The following is an 18,869-nucleotide window of genomic DNA, read 5'->3' on the forward strand; positions in this document are numbered from 1 at the left end:
TAGGCCCTATTTCCTATCATTGCAATACCATTTACGCTCACTTTTATCATTCGTCACCTTGCTGTTTTTTAATTTCATATTACAAATACATTTATCTACTATCCATATTGCACTTGTATCACCATCTCTTTGCCGAACTAGTGCACCTATACAATTTACCATTGTATTGGGTGTGTTGGGGACACAAGAGACTCTCTGTTATTTGGTTGCAGGGTTACTGGAGAGAGACCATCTTCATCCTACGCCTCCTACGAATTGATAAACCTTAGGTCATACACTTGAGGGAAATTTGCTACTGTCCTACAAACCTCTGCACTTGGAGGCCCAACAATGTCTACAAGAAGAAGGTTGTGTAGTAGACATCAATAATTTGATATGTGGGTGGACCGGTGCTTAGGTGGACGTCCTTACTTGTACAAGCCTCTCACTTATGATTAACCCCTCTCGTAAGCATCTACAACTAAAAAATAAGAATTAACATAAATCTAACCATGGCATGAAACATATGGATCCAAATCAGCCCCTTATGAAGCAACACATAAACTAGGGTTTAAGATTCTGTCACTCTAGGAACCCATCATCTACTTAATACTTCACAATGCCTTCTCCTAGTCCCAAATGATGGTGAAGTGTCATGTAGTCGATGTTCACATAACACCACTAGAGGAAAGACAACATACATCTCATCAAAATATCGACCGAATACCAAATTCACATGATTAGTTACAACAAGACTTCTCACATATCCTCAGGAACAAATGTAACTACTCACAAATCATATTCATGTTAAAGATCATAGGGTGAATAAATATCATTAAGGATCTGAACATATGATCTTCCACCAAATAAACCAACTAGAATCAACTACAAGGAGTAATCACGAGCAACCCACATGTACCAATCTGAGGTTTTGGGATGAAGACTGAATACAAGAGATGAACTAGGGTTTGAGAGGAGATGGTGATGGTGAAGATGTTGATGAAGATTGTCCCTCCCTTGATGAGAGGATGTTGGTGATGGCGATGGCTTCAATTTCCCCTCCTGGAGGGAAGTTTCCCTGGCAGAATAGCTCCGCTGGGTTCTGCCTCGAGATGGCAGCGCTTCATCCCAAGAGCTTCCTTATGATTTTCTAGGTCAAAACCTTTCATATAGCATAGTATAGGAACCAGTCGATGGCCAGGGGCCCACAAGCCCTGGGGGTGCGCCTCGGGGGTAGGGAGTGCCCCCAGGCTTTTGGCCTCCTGGTGGGTCCCCTTCTGTTGTTTCTTCACCCAATATTTTATATATATTCCAAGATAATTCTCCATAAAGTCTCAGGACATTTGGAGTTATGCAGAATATATATCTAAAATTTGCTCCTTTCAAGTCCAGAATTCTAGCTGCCGGCATTCTCCCTCTTCATGTAAATCTTGTAAAATAAGAGAGAAAATGCATAATTATTGTACCATAATGTGAAATAACAGTCCATAATGCAATAAATATCAACATAAAAGCATGATGCAAAATGGACGTATCAACTCCCCCAAGCTTAGACCTCGCTTGCCCTCAAGCAAAAGCTGAAATCGATAATCATGACCACATGTTTAGAGATAGATGTGTCGATAAAATAAAATACGGACATGAGGGCATCATGATCATCTTTAGAATAACAACATATTGTCATATAACATCTTATGATAAAGTGATAATTCATTCACAAGGTAAAGTATGAATCAAAAACTTTATTGAAAACTAACAAACTATGATCTCAGTATTGAAGCAATCACTACTAGGAAAAGGGCTATAGATGGAATTGACACTAATGGCGCACCACACATGCGGTGCGCCATTACTAAATACTAATGGCGCACCATGTGTTGGTGCGCCATTACTGTGCAAATACTAATGGCGCACCACATCCACGGTGCGCCATTAGTAAATTTTTTTAATTTTTTCAAAACTACTAATGGATCACCGTGGGAGTGGTGCGCCATTACTAGTTCAACTAGTAATGGCGCACCATGCCACGGTGCGCCATTAGTAACTTGGCCCAAACATTCGCCCGAATGCACCCCCCCTGTGGACCGCCTTTTCAGTTTCAAAAAAATAAAAGAAAATAAGATTCCCATGTGATATGTGGTCTAGTTCTTAGCAAAATTTACAAACATGAATTTTCGTCTTTGTGCAAAATCTCTCGAGAATTTGTAAAAATGGGCATAACTTTTGCGTACGAACTCGGATGAAAAAGTTTTTTTTATGAAAAATCATCTACTCGAAAAGTTACATCCGAATTTAATGGGGGGAACCCCGTTAAACATTTTCAAAATCCTCAAAAACCTAACAGAAAAAAAGATACAAGGCTTTTAAGATCTGGAGAGGCAAAAAATTCAAACTTACTAATGGCGCACCTGCCCATGGTGCGCCATTAGTATCTTCCCGCCTTCAAAATTCAAAATAAGTCAAAAAAAAGTTACTAATGGCGCACCTGCCCATGGTGCGCCATTAGTATCTTCCCTCCTTCAAAATTCAAAATAAGTCAAAAAAATAATAAAAAAAGTTACTAATGGCGCACCTGCCCATGGTGCGCCATTAGTATCTTCCCGCCTTCAAAATTCAAAAAAATAAAAAAAAAGTTAGTAATGGCGCACCTCCCCACGGTGCGCCATTACTATGCCGTATATATGGCTGGGCGTGGTCCTCTCCTCCTTACCTCTTCATTCTTCTCCTCCACTCCACCTCTCCTCCACTCCACCTCTCCTCCACTCCATATCCTCCTCTCCTCCACTCCATCTTCCCTTCTCTCCTCCACCATACTACCCTCCTCCTCTCCGGCGACCTCCTCCTCCTCCTCTCCGGCAACCTCCTCCTCTCCTCCCCTCCCCTCCCCTCATGGTTTCTCCTCCCTCCTCTCCGGTGAGCTCCTCCTCCCTCCTCTCCGGTGAGCTCCTCCTCCCTCCTCTCCGGTGAGCTCCTCCTCCCTCCTCTCCGGTGAGCTCCTCCTCCCTCCTCTCCTCCCATTCCCTCATGGTTTCTCCTTCCTCCTCTCCGATGCTTCGGTGAACTCCTCTACGGCGACCTCCTCCTCCTCTCCGGCGATGTAGGCGAGCGCCTCTCCGGTGACCTCCTCCTCCTCTCCGGCGAACTCCTCTCCGACAAAAGAACACGACAAAAGAACGTACAAGATCCTAAACAGGAACAAAATTTGAAATAATATCGTGCCAAAAAATGAGCAAAAACACGAGAAAAAAATGGGCAAAAAAATCACGATCCAGATCCAAATTCAAAATTCAAAAATAGCAATGGCGCACGGTGGGGGTTAGATGGTGCGCCACTACTATTTTCCCGCCTTCAAAATTCAAAATTACTAATGGCGCACCGTGGCCTATACTAATGGTGCACCAGTGGCCTATACTAATGGCGCACCATGGCCTATACTAATGGCGCACCAGTGGTGCGCCATTAGTAAAAAATACTAGTGGCGTGATACTAATGGCGCACCAGTGATGCGCCATTAGTAGGCAAAACTGGTGCGCCATTAGTAGCCCTTTTCCTAGTAGTGAATTCCAATTTATCATAATATTGGAAAGACTCAATGTAAGAGCTTTTATGTATAAAGTCCACTTACTCAGCTATTCACAATTGCTAACACTCACGCGATACTTATGGGATCAAAGCCTCAGTCGGACACAGAGAAAGATAGGGGCTTATTATTTCGCCTCCCAACCTTTTACCTCATGGGTAATGTCAACAATAGTAATTTATGATCACCTACATCCGAGTGGATATGTATGTCTGGATCTTTCCCTAACATATAGTGCTTGCCAAAAAGAGAAAGTGTCAAAAGGAAGGGTGAAGATCACCATGACTCTTGTATAAATGTAGGAGATAAAAATAAAAGATAGCCCTTTGCAGAGGGAAGCAGAGGTTTTCATGCGCTTTTATGGTTGGGTGCACGAAATTTTTATGCAAAAGAACGTCACTTTATATTGCCGCTTGTCATAAAGAAATTTATTATGAAATCCATCTCTTTTATTTCTTCCATATCACAAGTTCGTATAAAGTATATTTTCCTCACACTAAAATATCATACATATTTAGACAGCAATTTTTATTGCTTGCACCGATGACAATTTAATTGAAGGATCTTACTCAATCCATAGGTAGATATAGTGGACTCTCATGGAAAAATTGGGTTAATGGGTTTTGGATGCACAAGTAGTATCTCTACTTGGTGCAGAAGATTTTGCTAGCATGGGATGAAAAACAAGCTCAACATGTTTGAGGACCATGACAATATAACTTCTATTCAGATATAAGAAAACATAACCCATTATGTTGTTTTCCTTGTCAAACATCAACTTATTAGCATGTAATATTTTAATGAGTGCTCACAATCACAAAAGATGTCCAAGATAGTGTATTTATATGTGAGACATCTCTTTCTTTATTACTTCCTATTAATTGCAACAATGACCAAAACTATGTTTGTCAATTATCAACAAATTTTATTCATCATACTCCTTATATGTGAAGTCATCACCTTCCACAAGATTATATATAATCTTTTTATTTCTTTTTTTCTTTTCCAAGATCAAAGCAAGGAAGCAAAGCCCTCAACTCAAAACTACTCTTTATTATATAACTCTTGGACTCGATTAGATAGATGGATCACAAAGAAAAACTCAAATACTAAATCATACTAAGACATTTATTCAACTAGATCAAGATATAACCAAAAGGATCGAACTAAGATAAATGATAAAGGTAAAGATGTGATGGTGATACGATACTGGGGCACCTCCCCCAAGCTTGGTACAAGCCAAGGGGAGTGCCCATACCCATATACTCAAGTCTCCTTATTCGGAGGTGGTGGTGCAACATTCTTCGCTATAATTCCCTTCAGGATGCGATTCTCTTCTTCGAGCTTATAATTTTGCTGTTGACATCCATAATTTCCTTGCGGAATTTTCTTGTGACAGTTAGAGCACCGTCCAGCCATGGATGCATCCTCGTTGCAGAAGAAAAAGCAACACTCTATTTCAAGTTATTGTAAGAAATAAATTTAGCACCAGGTGGTTTGACCGAATCCGGCAGGACTGAGCTCGTGAATTCTTCATGCCCGCCATTAGGTCGAGGGAGAGAGGTGCTTTCTTGATCCTCTTCCATGGCATCCACTCTTTTCAGGTCAGCTTCCATCTCTTCGTCCATTGACCACCCAAAGGGATTAGCTTCGATGTATTCTCTTGGGTCCGGTGTCGGGTGAGAGACATGACTCTCCCCGACCGACTCTTGAGAAGATATCTTGCTCTGAATATGCTGCAGAACACTACTAGAGAAAACCTTACTAGTGGCGCTGGTTTTTTACATACCAATAGTGCGGGCACGCGCGCTACTGCTAGGGCGCTACAGCTATTACTTAACAATAGTGCGTTTCTAAACAAGCGCTACAGCTAAGATACTTAGTAGTAGCGCCTCTTTCTCTACCAACGCTACAACTATCATCACGTAGTAGTAGCGCCCTATTTTCTCCCCACGCTACAACTAGGTAAATAGAAATTAAAAATAAAAAAAGAAGTCAGATGCAATATTCATGGAAATCAAGACAAGTCCAGTGCAAATAAACTAACTTCACAGAACCATCTCACAAGCATTAACGACAATAGCACATTTAATATAACCACACAATCTCGCAAACTCATATATAGTAGTCAACAATGCATGCATAGATCATAGTTGATGAGTCTACTAGGTAGTCATACTAGCATATATATGGTTCATCAGCCACATGCACGCATATGTAGTTCTAGATGATATTGATGACGACCATCATCCTCAAGCCTGGGCGATGGGTGTTCCTGATAGTAATTAGGATTTCCTGTCCAACATGAAGATTCTTGCCGATGAGGAAGCTCTTCCACCCAACCGAGTTGAAGTGTGTGCGACCATCCGTGTCCACGCCGTACGCACAAGTGGTGACGGAGCCCCTCGCGGTAAGGCGTACTCTAGCAGAGCCTTCTTCACCTGGCTTGATACCACAACTCTCAGATAGGCTCTTTGGAAATTTCTGAATAAGAAAAACATATCAATTAATAAGTAGCCTCCCACATTCTACACTATCAAAAGACAGTACTACATTTCTGTTAAACCTGAATTCTACTAATAAGTATATATGGATTCTACACTATTAACAGTTCTTTGGATTCTACACAAAGCATATATATCATCGGATTCACTTAGCATATAAGATTCACTAAGCATATATATCATCGGACTCTACACTAAGTATAACAATAAATCATATATATCATCGGATTCGCTAAGCATATAGATCATCATATTTACTAAGCATATAAGATTCACTAAGCATATATATCATCGGACTCTACACTGAGTATAACAATAAAGCATATCATCAAATTACTACAGTAAATGCAACATACCATGATATGCCGATAAACCATGGTACTTGTCAGGCGGGTCACGAATGGCACCCCGACGAAGTCAACATGTGGCGGAATGATGTCCCATAGGTTGTACACCTCCTCCTCGCCCAACCTCATTCTTTGAGCTACGATGGATTCACCAAGCGGGTCGTCATCATCCTCATCATCTTCATCATCTTCTGCTTTGTTGAAATAAATCACGGCTAGCTTGGGCCTTTCTGCTCTGAAGGAGAAGCTGATCAACTCACCACTGGTGATACGCATGTGGGCGATGAAACAGACCCATCCATCTCCTCCCACCTGTGTCATATTTTATCCTTTCTCGACCTCCATAGTGTAGGGGCCCCCAGGAGCCTCAAAGGTCACAGAGTCTCCGGTCAGCTTGTTGAATTCTGACCTCACATTGCATGGGACGATCTATGTACAAAAAGCAAAATGATATATACACGATGCATTAGTGCCAATAACACTAAAAACAAAATAGTGATTACTAGTTTCATATAATTTATTACCGCCGCATGAAGAAAACTAGACTCGAAGTAGATGATGAACAGCGTGCCAATTGCAAGGCTGCTGGGGCACCTTGACTTGCACCATCAACATGGTGGGGGTGGTGGTGGCGCCATTTCCCTAAAGCAATATGGTTGAAGGATTAACGATCCAAAAAGTAAAAATAAAGTTTTCAATACACATCAGGTTTTGAATAATATACACATTAGGTTCACAACATAGAGAATACACACCAGGTTCACATGGCAAGCAAAATAACAACTAAATTGTAGTTCAGTTCAGACAATAACCTAATAGAGATCATGTAACCCAAAGAAAGCCTAATAATAAGGTAAATGGCATATTGCCATTATTGCACAATCAGACAAGCAAAAGTAGTTCAATCGAGAGAGAGAACCATCTCTAAACCCTAGAACACTAGGCATCGCTGCCGCCGCCACTAAACAAAAGCCAAGGCAGGACGAGAGGAGAACCCATCTCTAAACCCTAGAACACTAGGCACCGCCACTAAACAAAAGCCAAGGCAGGACGAGAGAGAGAACCCCTCTCCAAACCCTAGAACACTAGGCACCGCCATCGCCGCCACTGCTCCAGGGACAGCAGCAAAGGAAGAAGAAACCAAGCCTCCGCCCTTCTGCTGCCCTTAACACCTCTCACCTAACCCCTCTCTCGCATCACGGAGGCTCGGCGCCCCGGGCTGCTCTCGCCGGGTGGCCCTACTGCTCTTCTGGGACATGCTCGGCGGCACCGACGCAAGGACGCCACCAAACCATCAACACACACTGCCTCTCCAGTCCTGTGCTAAAAATGGACATAACTTGCATCAGCTTCACCGACGAGCAGAGCCGTACTAATAACTACACCTTCACTGCTTTAATCTCCAACAACAAGGGTCAGCGTTAGCGATGAACAGTCACAGTTCGTTCGGCAAGGGCAGCACAATTCGTTTGATTTGGGTCGATTTGGATCCATCAGATATCCTGGCAAATTGTTGACCTAATTAACTTGCCGCCCTCTCCGCCATTCTCCTGCTCCTTCCCCTTCCCCTTCTCACTGGCCCTCTGCTTACCCACCGCCACCATGGCGGCAGCCGCCGCCGACTCCCTGCTCTCTCGCTGCTGCTCCTCCCACTGCGCGCTGTCCAGCAGCTCCCGCCGCCTCCTGTACCTCTCGTGCAGTGCTCCCGCCGCTCAACAAAAAGCCTATACTTCTCTCTCACCTAACCCCTTTGTCTACTTTCTCCCCAATCACACGAGGAAACAAGCCTGGAACATGTCGCACCAAAGCATGGAGCCAACGTGCAATCCCTAAATCCCTTTCACCCACGCGAAATCCCAAAACATGGCAAGCCGCCGTGGTGAATCGATTGGAGCCTAGCTAGCTAGTGGTGGCGCGTGCAGGGAGGAGGAGATCGAGGGGAATTACGGGGCTGGAGCATCAGAGGAGGCGAGAGGCGACCACGCGTGGTGGCGGCGCACGGTGCCATCAATGGGGGTGAGGCGGCCGGGGAGGAAACCTAACCGCGGTGGCGTCGTCGGGTGGAGGGGATCGATAAAGTGAGAGTGTACATGAGGGGGTGGGGGCGCTCGGGCCAGTTTTCTTTTCCTCTAGTAGTAGCGCTGGGCAGAGGCCGGCGCTAGTGCTAAGGCCACCAGCTGTAGCGCTCGTTCGAAACAAACACTATAGGTAAGTGGGCTACCGTTTTTGCCCTGCGGCCCATGTAACAGCAGCGCGGCCCAAGCTAACAAATGATGTTGTTATTTAGTAGTAGTAGCGTGTTTTCTACCTAGCGCTACTAGTAAATACCAGTAGCATGGGGTCATAAACAGGCGCTACTGGTAAACTTCTATCTGTAAGCACTTTCCTAGTAGTGGAAATAGCTTGAAACAAGAACAGATGATATTGCCGTGATACGGTGGTCAAAGCCTTATGGAGGTTATATAATGAATGTTTACCGTGCAAAAAAGTATTTTGGGAGAAAACGGAGTCCGGAGGGCACACGAGGTGGCCACAAGCTTGGGAGGCGCACCCAAGGGGGTAGGGCGCGCCCCCAAGGCTTGTCGCCTCCTCGTGCACTATTCGGACTACTTCTTATTTTCCTAATTTTTTAAATATTCCAAAACGGAGTAAAATTGCTGTTGGAAAACTTCTGGAGTCGGTTTACTTACTGTATCACATAGTTGTTCCTTTTCAGGGTTCTCGAGCGCTCTGGAAGGTTTCCTTTATGTTCCTCTGGTGTTATTAAATTAATAATGTTGGTTTCAACATTTATGGGTGTACCTGAGATATAATGTTTGATTCTCTGCCCATTCACCACTTTCAGATTAGTATCTTCAGCGTTGCTGATCCGGATGGCACCGGAACAATAAACTTCCTCGATAATGTAAGGACCTTCCCACTTAGAGAGAAGTTTTCTTGCAAAATTTTTTAAATGGGAATTGTATAACAAGACATGGTCACCTACATTAGATTCCCACTTTTGTATCCTTTTGTCATGCCATCTTTTAACCTTTTCTTTAAACAACATGGCATTTTCATAGGCCCGGGTTCTCTATTCACCAAGTGAGCTAATGGCAAATAACCTCTTTTCACCAACAAGTTTGAAATCATAGTTGAGCTCTTTAATTGCCTAATAAGCTTTATCTTCTAATTCAAGAGGTAACTGACATTCTTTTCTATAAACCATTTTGTATGGAGACATACCCATAGGATTTTTATAAGCAGTTCTATAAGCCCATAATGCATCATCAAGTTTCTTAGACCAATTCTTCCTAGATCTATTAACAGTATTTTGCAAGATCAATTCAATTTCTCTGTTACTTAATTCTACTTGACCACTAGACTGAGGATGATAAGGTGATGCAATTCTATGGTTAACATCATACTTAGCAAGCAATTTATGGAAAGCACCATGAATAAAGTGTGAACCACCATCAGTCATTAAATATCTAGGGACCCCAAACCTCAGAAAAGTAACTTCCTTAAGAATTTAATGGAAGTGTTGTGGTCGGCACTACTAGTTGGAGTAACTTCTACCCACTTAGTAACATAATCAACAACAACTAAAATATGAGTATACCCATTAGAGGATGGAGACGGTCCCATATAATCAAATCCCCAAACATCAAATGGTTCAATAACAAGTGAATAATTCATAGGCATTTCCTAACATCTACTGATGTTACCAATTCTTTGACATTCATCACAAGACAATATAAAACTTACAAGCATCTTTGAAAATAGTAGGCCAATAAAAACCAGATTGTAATACCTTGTGTGCAGTTCTATCTCCAACATGGTGTCCTCCATAAGCATCGGATTGACACTTACATAGGATCTGTTCTTGTTCATGCTCAGGTACACAACGTCTAATAACACCATCTACTCCTTCTTTATAAAGGTGTGGGTCATCCCAGAAGTAATGTCTTGAATAATGGAAAAACCTTTTCTTTTGTTTGTATGTGAAACTAGGTGGTATAAATTTAGCAACAATGTAATTATCATAATTAGCATACAATGGAGTACTACGAGCTAGTTGTTCATCAGGAAAGCTATCATCAATAGGTAGTGGGTCATCAAGAATATTTTCTAACCTACACAAGTTATCTGCTATGGGTTTCTCAGCTCCTTTCCTATAAGTAATATGTAAATCTAATTCTTGTAGCAAGAGAACCCACATGATAAGTCTAGTTTTAGCATCTTTCTTTTCCATAAGGTATTTAATACCAGCATGATCGGTTCGAACAATTAATTTGGAATCAACAATGTAAGATCTAAGTTTATCACAAGCAAACACAACTTCTAAAAATTCTTTTTCAGTGGTACATAATTTCTTTGAGCACTGCCTAGAGTTTTACTAGCATAATGGATAACATTTAATTTCTTATCAACTCTTTGTCCTAGAACAGCACCAACAACATAATCACTAGCATCACACATAATTTCAAAGGGTAGGTTCTAATCAGATGGTTGCACAATAGGTGCAGAAATTAAGGCTTTCTTAAGTTTTTCGATGGCTTCTAAACAATCATCATCAAAAACAAATGGGACATCTTTTTGTAAAAGATTAGTAAGAGGCCTAGAAATCTTAGAGAAGTCTTTAATTAATATCCTATAGAAACCAGCTTGACCAAGGAAGCTTCTTATACCTTTGATATCTGTAGGACACGACATTTTCTGAATGGTATCTACTTTAGCTTTATCAACTTCAATGCCTCGTTCCGAGATTTTATGCCCCAAGACAATACCTTCATTAACCATAAAGTGGCACTTCTCCCAATTCAAGACAAGATTAGTTTCTTCACATCTCTACAAAACCCGAACAAGGTTGCTTAAGAAATCATCAAAAAAGTTCCGTAGACAGAAAAATCATCCATGAAAACCTCAACAATCTTTTCACAAAAGTCGGAGAATATAGCGGTCATACATCTTTGAAAGGTAGCATGTGCATTGCATAAACCAAAAGGCATGCGTCTATAAGCAAAAGTACCAAAAGGGCATGTAAGAGTAGTTTTTTCTTGATCCTCTTATGACATAGGTATTTGACAAAAACTAGAGTATCCATCTAGAAAACAATAGTGTGTGTGTTTTGATAATATTTCCAGCATTTGATCAATGAAAGGTAGAGGATAATGATCTTTCCTAGTAGATTTGTTTAATTTTCTAAAATCAATTACCATTCTATAACCTCTGATAATTCTTTGTGGGATCAATCCATTTTTATCATTAGAAAGTAATACCTCCCTTCTTAGGGACACAATGAACATGGCTTACCCATCTATTATCAGCTATGACATAGATTATACTTGCTTCCAGAAGCTTTAGTATTTCATTTCTTACCACTTCTTTCATCTTAGGATTTAAACGTCACTCGTGATCAACAACTGGTTTGGCATCAGATTCCACATAAATTTTATGCTGACATAGAGTGGGACTAATGCCCTTAAGATCATCAAGAGTATATCCAATAGCGGCATGATGCTTCCTCAGAGTTTTCAATAATCTCTTTTCTTCATGCTCTGAAAGGTTATCACTAATAATAATAGGATATATCTTTTTTTCATCAAGATAAGCATATTTCAAAGTATCTGGTAATTGTTTAAGATCGAACACAGGACCACTCTTGGGTAGTAGACGATCCCCAAGAGTCTCAACGGGCAAATTGTGTTTCAAGATAGGCTTTTGTTCAAAGAATATTTCATCTATGTATTTCTTTCATTCATGAACATGCCATTTTCATGGTCTAGCAAATATTCTTCTAAAGGATCAATAGGAGGCACAATGATAGAAGCAAGACCAATGATTTCATCTTTACTAGGAAATTCTTTATCATGAGTTTGTCTACGAAATTTGGAGAAATTAAACTCATGAGACACATCACCAAAATTAACACTGACCATTTCTTTAGTGCAATCAGTTTTAGCATTCATCATATTCAAGAAAGGTCTACCAAATATAATGAGAAAAAAATCATCTTGTGGGAAACCAAGAACTAAAAAATCAGTAGGGTATTTTATTTTCCCACAAAAGACTTCAACATCTCTAAAAATCCCAAGTGGTGTAATAGTACCTCTATTAGCAAGCTTAATAGTAACATCAATACCTTCTATTTTAGCAGGTGCAATATCATTCATAATTTCTTGATATAAAGTAAATGGTATAGCACTCTGATGACCCACAAGTATAGGGGATCTATCGTAGTCCTTTCGATAAGTAAGAGTGTCAAAACCAACGAGGAGAAGAAGGAAATGACAAGCAGTTTTCAGTAAGGTATTCTCTGCAAGCATTGAAATTATCGGTAACAGATAGTTTTGTGATAAGGTAATTCGTAACGGGTAACAAGTAACAAAAGTAAACAAGGTGCAGAAAGGTGGCCCAATCCTTTTTGTAGCAAAGGACAAGCCTGGACAAACTCTTATATAAAGGAAAGCGCTCCTGAGGACACATGGGAATTATCGTCAAGCTAGTTTTCATCATGCTTCGCGTTCGTTACTTTGATAATTTGATATGTGGGTGGACCAGTGCTTGGGTACTGCCCTTCCGTGGACAAGCATCCCACTTATGATTAACCCCCTTCGCAAGCATTCGCAACTACAAAAGAAGAATTAAGGTAAACCTAACCATAGCATGAAACATATGGATCCAAATTAGCCCCATACGAAGCAGCACATAAACTAGGGTTTAAGCTTCTGTCACTCTAGCAACTCATCATCTACTTATTACTCCCCAATGCCTTCCCCTAGGCACAAACAATGGTGAAGTGTCATGTAGTCGACGTTCACATAACACCACTAGAGGAAAGACAACATAGATCTCATCAAAATATCAAACAAATACCAAATTCACATGACTACTTATGGCAATACTTCTCCCATGTCCTCAGGAACTAATGTAACTACTCACAAATCATATTCATGTTCATAATCAAAGGGGTATTAATATGCATGAAGGATCTAAACATATAATCTTCCACCAAATAAACCAACTTGCATCAACTATAATGAGTAATCAACACTACTTGCAACCCACAGGTACCAATCTAAGGTTTTGAGACAAAGATCGGATGCAAGAGATGAGCTAGGGTTTGAGAGGATATGGTGCTGGTGAAGATGTTGATGGAGAATGACCCCGTCCCGATGAGAGGATCGATGGTGATGACGATGGTGATGATTTCCCCCTCCCGGAGGGATGTTTCCCCGGCAGAACAGCTTCGCCGGAGCCCTAGATTGGTTCCACCAAGGTTCCTCCTCGAGACGGCGGCGCTTTGTCCCGAAAGCTTCCTTCTAATTTTTTCCAGGGTGAAAGACACCTTATACCAGAAGATGGGCATCGGGGGCCTACCAGGTGGCCCATGAGGTAGGGGCGCACCTAGGGGGGTAGGGTGTGCCCCCACCCTCATGGATGGTGGCTGGCTCCCCTCTGGTGCTTTCTTTGCCCAATATTTTTAGTATATTCCAAGACTGAGTTTCGTGGAGTTTCATGACTATTTGAGTTGTGCAGAATATGTCTCTAATATTTGCTCCTTTTCGTGCCCAGAATTGCAGCTGCCGGTATTCTCCCTCTTCATGTAAACCTTATAAAACAAGAGAGAAAAGGCATAAGTGTTGTGACATAATGTGTAATAACATCACATAATGCAATAAATATCGATGTAAAAGCATGATGCAAAATGGACGTATCAACTCCCCCAAGCTTAGACCTCGCTTGTCCTCAAGCGGAAGCCGATATCGAAAAATATGTCCACTTGTTTAGAGATAGAGGTGTCGATAAAATAAAATACGGACATGAGGGCATCATGATCACTCTTAGAACAACAACATATATACATAGAGTCATATGGTTTCTTATGCTAAAGTAACAATCCATTCACAATGTAAAGTATGAATCAGAAACTTCATTGAAAGCTAGCAAACTATAGTCTCAGTCGTTGAAGCAATTGCAATTTTTCATAACATCAGAAAGAGTCAATAGAAGAGCTTTTCAGCAAGTCCACATACTCAACTATCATTTAGTCTTTCACAATTGCTAACACTCACGCAATACTTATGGGTATGAAGTTTTAATCGGACATAGAGAAAGTGTAACATCCCAAATTTTCAATTTGGAATGTTATACAATAGACGATCACTGCATATCATATTTATTTGCATTTTGGGTTGATCCTAGAAATTTCACGCAATACTGATCCATGAAGTCCACATACTCAACTATCATTTAGTCTTTCACAATTGCTAACACTCATGCAATACTTATGGGTATGAAGTTTTAATCGAACATAGAGAAAGATAGGGGCTTATAGTTTTGCCTCCCAACCTTTTTCCTCAAGGGTAATGTCAACAATAATGCTTTACGAAAACCCACATCCAATTAGCTATATATATCAGGATCTTTCCAACATATAGTGCTTGCCAAAGGATAAAATGTAAAAAGGAAAGGTGAAGATCACCATGACTCTTGTATAAAGTATAAGACAAAAAAGATAAAAGATAGGCCCTCCACAGAGGGAAGCAGAGGTTTTCATGCGCTTTTATGGTTGGATGCACAAAATCTTAATGCAAAAGAACGTCACTTTATGTTGCCACTTGTGATAGGGACCTTTATTATGTAGTCCATCGCTTTTATTTCTTCCATAGCACAAGCTCTTATAAAGCTTATTTTCTCCACACTAATAGATCATACATATTTAGAGAGCAATTTTTATTGCTTGCAACAATGACAACTTACTTGAAGTATCTTACTCAATCCATAGATAGATATGGTGGACTCTCATGGCAAAACTAGGTTTAAGGATATTTAGAAGCACAAGTAGTATCTCTACTTGGTGCAAAGAATTTGGCTAGCATGAGGGGGAAAGGCAAGCTCAACATGTTGGATGATCCATGACAATATAATTTATTTCAGATATAAGAAAGCATAACCCATTACGTTGTCTTCCTTGTCCAACATCAACTTTTTAGCATGTCATATTTTAATGAGTGCTCACAATCATAAAATATGTCCAAGATAGTATGTTTATATTTGAAAACCTCTCTTTCTTTATTACCTCCTATTAATAAATAGATCAAATTTTGTTTTCCGGTGTTTATTTGTTTTTATTTGGATAGGGAAAAATGCGCGTTTTCAAAAGTTGTGTTTTAGGTCCGGAGAAGAGTTCATTTTGTTCGACTCATTTTTAGGAGTCGGGGAAAATTTACTTTATTAGTTTTGGAGTTCGGTAGATTTTGTTTTTCTGTGTTTTTCCGAGCGCGGAACCGTTTAAAAGAAAACCTCAGCGCCTTGGGCCAAAGGCCCAAGCCGCCGGCCGGCCAGCCAAGGCCAAGGCCATCGCCGCGCCAGGCGCAAGGCGCCAGGGAGCCGCCGCCTCTTTCTTTTAGGAAGTCCAAGTAGGACTTTTGTCCTACTTCCGTTTATTCCGTTTCTTTTTCTAGATCTTTCCTACTCTTATTCTTATTTCTTGTCCCCTAATCCAAGTCTCCTCACCCCTCCCCAATATAAATACTCCCACACCCCCCCTCTAAATCATCAAACCCAAAAGACCCAAGCCTCCACCGCGCCTCTCACCCTGCGCCGCACCTTGCCGCGCCGCCGCCGCCGCCCTGCGTCACCGCCACCGCCGCACCTTGCCGCGCCGCCGCCGCCCTGCGTCGCCGCCGCCGCCGCACCTTGCCGCGCCGCCGCCGCCGCCCTGCGTCACCGCCGCCGCCGCACCTTGCCGCGCCGCCACCGCCGCACCTTGCCGCGTCGCCGCCGCCGCCGCCTTGTGCACCGCCGCCGCCGCCCAACGCCGCCGTCGTCGCCGTTCGCCGGAGGTACCGCGCCGCGTCTCTTCTTTTCCCTCGGATCAGTTTTCTTCTAGATCGTTCCGTTTCTTCCGATTCGTTTTCTTTCCGGTTCTTTTCTAAACCGTTCCGGTTTTCCAGATTGGTTTTTCGTCTGGTTTTCTTTTCCGAAACCCTAGATCGGATTCGTCTTCTTTTCCGATTTAGTTGCCTTGGACCGTTTGCCGGACCGTTCGTCCGAACGAACGTGATCACCGGATTCTTCTAGGTTAACGAACCTCCGTTCGTTTAACCGTTCTCCGTTTTCTTTCCGTCGAATTTATTCCGCGATCGCGATCTCAGATCCGATCTTCGTTCTAACTTATCTTCTCGCTCGTTTATCGGAATCAGGTGATTCAAGGGCCTGGAGTTTCGTCTCGAAACCGCTGTTCCGTCTAATCAACTTAAACAAGTTTTTGCTACTGTAAAATTTTGACCTAGTTTCAACTTGCTAGAACCGAGTTGTTTTCTTCCGCCGTTTGTTTTCCGTCGTTTGTTCGGTTCGTTCTTTCTTTGCAACCGGAGTTCTTAAGTTGAACTTTCTGGTTCGTTCTCTCGTTCGAGTTTTACTTGTGCATTAGATGAGTACTTATTGTGTGGTTACTATTGTTTGCTTACGATAGATTGACCGGAGTGTGACGAGTAGATCTATCACGAGTTTTGAGTGCGAATCATCTTCATCAACATTGCAGGCAAGTTCACACTTTGATCATACCTTTTCTACAACCCATGTTTTATTGCATTAGATCAATCCTCACACATTGCATGATTAGGATCTAATAAATTGTGGGATGGGAAGTAGATGAGGTAGTACCTATTACCTGTATTATTATGAAACCTTTGGGAGTTACTTCTACGTTTGCTTATTATGCCATGCTATGCTAGTAGACGTGGATTGGGTGAGTGATATCCATGACAGATGTGAGATTGATAATTTTAATGGTTTATCTAAGGTGGCAACCTAACACACATCTGGGTGGATTGAGGCACCTGATGTCTATCAGGACTTGCCTGTTTTTTTTGGACCGCCACCCAGGCTCAAAGGGATCATAAGATCTTTCATGCTAGAAACTTCCGTGTGCAGCCACAAGCCATTATGGGCTCTGGCATAGTTGACTAAGTTGTGCGAACTCTTACGGGGTGGACTAGCAGATGTAGGGGTTGTAGGTGGTACGGTCTACCCCACATGTAAGGTGCTAGCGCTTCTGAAAGACTGTGTCTCGGTCATCCGTCTTCTCAAACACCATGTAGTGCGAGAAACCAAACGGAGGCGACCGAGTCTTGTGGGGAAAAGTGCGCAAACCTCTGCAGAGTAACAAACTAATCATGATTAGCCGTGTCCCCAGTTATGGACAACTTGAGTATCTAGTACTTGAATATCATTGTGAATCTCAACATGTTACTTCTAATTAATGATGTTGGGTTTTAATTGTACTTTTAATTGGGATTGAGAATGCTGTCAACCATTCTCAATGTTTCACAACCACCATGATAGTTAAATAAATTTATTCCTTTGCAGTAGGGAAAAATTGGCTTTACACAAAAACCTTATAACCATAGAGCTTTTTCCACCAGCCAAATATGCATGTAGTGATAGCCATTGTTCATCATTCTCTATGGTGTGAATTTGCCAGTACATTCAATGTACTGACCCGTTTCGGGCTGCAACGTCTTATGTTGCAGGTTTCTTTCGACGAGTAAGTGATACGTTAGGGTTACGATTTCTACACTCAACTTTGCTGCTGGTGTTGATGGGTAACCACAACCTTGTTGCTTCCACGATTTTGGATTTGAGGTAATAGTATTTACGTTACTTTATACATGTGATTTACCTCTGATATAAATCCTTCGAGTACTGTGTGTGTCAGCATACTGATCCAGGGATGACACATAAGCACAGAGACTTGACCCATTCGGGTCAGGTCGCTACAAGTGATGCTTTCTCCTTCACGAGGCCAAAAATTATATATATAATTACGATCACGATGAACCAGATGCATAGGATAAAACTTCTGATGAAATTCCAATTTCAATCGATTATACTTCCATGATCCAATATCATCATATAGCATAAACCATGTCAATGCCTTTCCCTTCAAAGATAAAGGGAAGACCTTCTTCTTGATAACATCCTCGGGCATACTTGCAAGCTTAAATAATCCACAAACTTCATCCACATAGATTAGATGCATATTGAGATGTAATGTTCCATCTCCTGTAAAAGGATTAGCTAGCAGTTTCTCTATCATACCGAAGGAATTTCAAACTGAACATTTTCAGTAGGTTCAGTAGGTTGAGGAGCAACTATTTGCTCTACTGGTCGGGGTGAAGATACCCAGAACAAGCCCCTCAAAGGATTATTTTCCATAGTAACAAGTGACAGTAAATTTCAGCACACTATATAAATTTTTCCTTACCAAATTCCACTTACCAAAGGCCCTTCACTCCCCAGCAACGGTGCTTGAAAAGAGTCTTGATGACCCACAAGTATAGGGGATCTATCATAGTCCTTTTGATAAGTAAGAACGAGGAGCAGAAGGAAATGACAAGTAGTTTTCAGTAAGGTATTCTCCGCAAGCACTGAAATTATCGGTGACAGATAGTTTTGTGATAAGGTAAT

Source organism: Triticum urartu, chromosome 7 (assembly GCF_003073215.2).
Source record: "Triticum urartu cultivar G1812 chromosome 7, Tu2.1, whole genome shotgun sequence".
NCBI classification, from domain to species: domain Eukaryota; kingdom Viridiplantae; phylum Streptophyta; class Magnoliopsida; order Poales; family Poaceae; genus Triticum; species Triticum urartu.